Raw genomic sequence first — 4,269 nt, 5'->3', positions numbered from 1 at the left:
GGCTAGGTTGCCAGGCAGGAGATCTTCTTGCGGTACGGCAAACTACTCCTGTACCGAGCTACCCTACAAGTGGCGAGTTGCCTGGGGGAGCTATGCCAAGCTACTTGTGGCGAGCTGCCTGGCTCCTTGGCGAGCTCTTTGGTGAGCTACCGAGCTCCTTGGCGAGCTCCTTGGTGAGATACCGAGCTTGTGGGGTATGCATGCCGAGTTTTTCGATGGGTGTCTTATGGGCAACTAGGTCGGCTAGGTTGGATCATGTGCCAGGCCGGTGCTTGGGTGGGACATCAACTTGGTAAGTTGTTGCCTGGGTGTTTGCCTAGTTGTCACGAGGTGCCACATGTCGCAATTTCACTGGAGGGCCAAATCTGCCCTCATCAATTGCCCCCCACTTCTGAGCTGAGAGTAACTCAGTGAAGGGAGTAGATTTCTTTTGGCCCGTAAATCGACGAGCTAGTAAGTGCTGATCCAATTCCTTAGGCTCCGGGAGCTGCCTGTATGTGGCGAGCTGCCACTAAGGCGAGGGGGTCTCCGCTAGTTCAGTAGTGTAGCCCTTAGACTCTGGGGTGATTTAAAGTTCACTTTTGCTGATTTTGCTTCTGCTGAGGAAGCGACTGGATATTTAGCAATAGTGTGGCCCGTAGGCTTTGGGAGTGACTTGTAGTCTACTCTTTTTTGACTTTTGCCCGTGCCGGAGAGGTGACCGGGTCTTAAGCAGTAATGTGGCCCGTAGGCTTTGGGAGTGACTCGTAGTCTACTCTTTTTTGACTTTCTCGTGCCGGACGACCGGGTCTTAAGTGGTAATGTGGCCCTAGGCTTTGCTTGTGAGGTGTCGAGCTATGATTGTGCTGCATCAGCTTCGTAATGCCAGTCACCCACTCCTATAAGAAGCTACTAGGAGCTCGACCTTCGGGGGCAACACTACTAAGTTTAGGTCGCCAGCTCTCACGGGAGCCTTGGAAGGCTCGACTGGTAAGGGCACCTATGTAGTCTGTTGGCCGCCAACTCCCGCGGAAGCCACGAAGAGCTCATCTTATGTAGGGGGGACCTTGCGGAGAGGACTGATGAGGCATTATCTAAATTGAAAGTAAGGTTGGTAGAGCTACTTAGTCTGTTAGTTCCCTGCATAGTCTTTGAATTCATAAAAAATGTAAACTATAAGGCGATAGCTTCAATTTCTAAAAAGTGAGGACTTAACTTTGGTAAGATGAGAACTTAGCTTTTGTAGGATGCGAACTTAACTTTTTGTAGCGTGTTCCCATAGACGGCGCCAATTGATGAGCTACTTGGTGGTGAACTCCCTGGTGGAGAACTGCTTGGTGGCGAACTCCCTGGTGGGGAACTGCCTGGTGGCGAGCTCCCTGGTGGCGAACTGCCTGGCAGTGAACTGCCTAGCGGCGAACTGCCTGGCGGCAAACTACCTGGTGGTGAACTGCCTGGTGGACTCATCATTTGACCTGCTCCTAGGCGGTCCGCAACTCGGAGGGGGGTGGAGCTCCCTAGTGCAGCGCAACCCGACTACCCTCTGCATGAGGTGATTTCCTCTCCTTTGTAGGCGGCGGGAGCTGAGGGACCTACGAGAACTGAATCAGAGGACCCGGGGGTATTTTCCTAGCGGGGACTCTCCGATGCCTAAGTTAGCATTCTGATTACAGAGAGCTTGGAGAGAAATGAGAGAGCTAGAGAGCAAGGGTTACCATCCTTTTTCCCCCATCTTTCTCTCCCCTTTGGGGGGTGAGGTCTTTATATACCGGAGTCCTCACGGGTTAGGTGGGTGAAAAGCCTCCAAACGGTAAGACTCGTCACATCCTGTCAGAACTGGGGTATGGTGGTGAACTCCTCGAGGTCGTTAGGCTGGTGTTTGTGTTAGACGGCCAGGTCGGCGCCTGGGCTAGGTTGTCACGGCGGCGCCTGCGTCAGTCGGCGGGTCGGTGTCTGGGCCAAGTTGTCAGGTCGGCGCCTACGTCAGTCGGCGGGTCGGTGTCTAGGCCAGGTTGTCAGGTCGGCGCTTGTGTCAATCGGCGGGTCGGTGTCTAGGCCAGGTTGTCAGGTCGGCGCCTGTGTCAGTCGGCGGGTCGGTGTCTAGGCCAGGTTGTCAGGCAGGAGATCTTCCTACGGTATGCCAAACTACTCCTGTACCGAGCTACCCTACAAGTGGCGAGCTGCCCAGGGGAGCTATGCCGAGCTGCCTGGCTCCTTGGCGAGCCCTTTGGTGAGTTACCGAGCTCTTTGGCGAGCTCCTTGGTGAGATACCGAGCTTGTGGGGTATGCATGCCGAGTTTATCGGTGGGCGTCTTATGGGCGGCTAGGTCGGCCAGGTCGGATCATGTGCCAGGCCAATCCAAGTCGGCCAGGTCGCGCACAGGCCGCACAGGCCGCGCCAGGTCCCGTGCAGGCTGCGCCAGGTTGCGTGCAGGTCACACCAGGCTGGCCAGACCGATGCCCGGGTGGGACACCAACTTGGTAAGTTGTTGCCTGGGTATTTGCCTAGTTATCACGAGGTGCCACATGTTGCAATTTCACTGGAGGGCCAAATCTGCCCTCATCACCACCTATCCTATTTATTGCAAGCAATTAATTGTTATTTACATATTTATTGCAATTCTCTAAATTTTAACCACAATTAATGCTAAAAATTTCAAACCCTATATAGTAAAGATAGTTGAACTAAAGTCTTTGATATGATATGCAAAAACAGTTTTATCTCCAAATATGCAAAATCATTAGTGTAGCACTACATTTATTTTAATAACAATGATGTATGTTAGTTAATTTAACTATTAATTAAGTCAATTCTATATATAAACTTCCAAATTAAGGTTATGTCTGACTTAGTAGAAAATAAGAGAGAGAGAGAGTGGGGAATTTACTTAAGAGTATATATCTTGATAATTCATGGTCCATATAAAATATTAAAGTATATATTTCTTATATGTTTGCTAGGTCGAGGCAAGTTCTCTATAAACACGGTCCTCATTGAATTGCTGCTTGTGCTGGCTAACCGGGATAATGCATCGGCCTCAACATTCTTAGATCTTGGAATTTGTCTGATGAAGTACGATTGGAAGCCGCGTAGAACCTCCCTGGCCTTGGCAAGGTAGGCGGCCATGGTGAGGTCATCAGCTTCGTAATCACCTGTTACCTAGTTAACCACGAGCTGCGAGTCGCTGCAGATGACGAGGTGCTTCGCTTGTACTTTGTTTGCTAGCATGAGTCCGGCTATCAGTGCTTTGTATTCCGCTTCGTTGTTGGATGTCGTGAACTCGAAGCGGAGCGCATACTCCAGTTTCGCTCCGCCTAGTCCATATAGGATGACTCCGGTGCCGCTTCCTTGCTGATTCGACGAACCATCTACGTGGAGGATCCAAGGCTCTTCGTTCCAAGTTGACTTCGTTCTAATCGGGGTTGGTTCCGCACTGGTGGAGGCTTCCTTCACATACTTCATTTTCATCAGTTCGGGCATTGTGGTGCTGAAAGTGCATTATGCCACGAAGTCGGCCATGGCTTGGTTCTTAATCGCCGTTCAGGGTTCGTACCGAATGTCGTATTCGCTGAGCTCTATAGCCCACTTCGTCAGCTGCCCAGATACCTCGGGCTTGAGCAGTACTTGCCTTAGAGGCTGATTGGTAAGGACAACGATCATGTGGGCTTGGAAGTATGGCCGAAGTTTCACCTGCTGCGATCAGTGCATATGCCAGTTTTCCGATCTCTAGGTACCTAGTCTCGGCATCCTGTAAAACTTTGCTCACGTAGTAGATAGGTCGTTGGACCCGATCTAATTCTTTTATCAGTACCGAGCTGATTACCTCGTCGCTTGTGGAGAGGTACAACTTTAAAACATCGCCCTCCTTGGGCTAGGTTAAAACCAGGATGCTGGTAAGGTAATTTTTTAGTTTGTCAAAGGCGGGTTGGCATTCCTCAGTCCACTCGAAGTCTTTACTTTTCTTAATGGCCTTGAAGAAAGGCAGGCAGCGATCCGCCGACTAAGACATAAAGCGGCTCAGGGCAGCTATACAACCATCCAGCCTCTGAACTTCCTTCAATTTTCGAGGTGGGGTCATATCTAGAATGGCCTTTATTTTTTCAGGGTTGGCTTCGATGCCACGTGGGCTAACTATGTAACCCAGGAATTTTCCCAAGGTTACACCGAAGACACACTTGTTCGGGTTTAGTTTCATATTATACTTGCGCAAGATTTCAAATACGCATTGCAGGTCACTTATTAACTAGTTTGAAAGTCGGGTCTTGACGACCATGTCGTCTACATAACAT

This window comes from Nelumbo nucifera, chromosome 1 (genome assembly GCF_055504915.1).
Source record: "Nelumbo nucifera cultivar China Antique chromosome 1, China Antique-T2T, whole genome shotgun sequence".
Classification (NCBI taxonomy): Eukaryota; Viridiplantae; Streptophyta; class Magnoliopsida; order Proteales; family Nelumbonaceae; genus Nelumbo; species Nelumbo nucifera.
Note: the sequence above shows the minus strand (reverse complement) of the source record.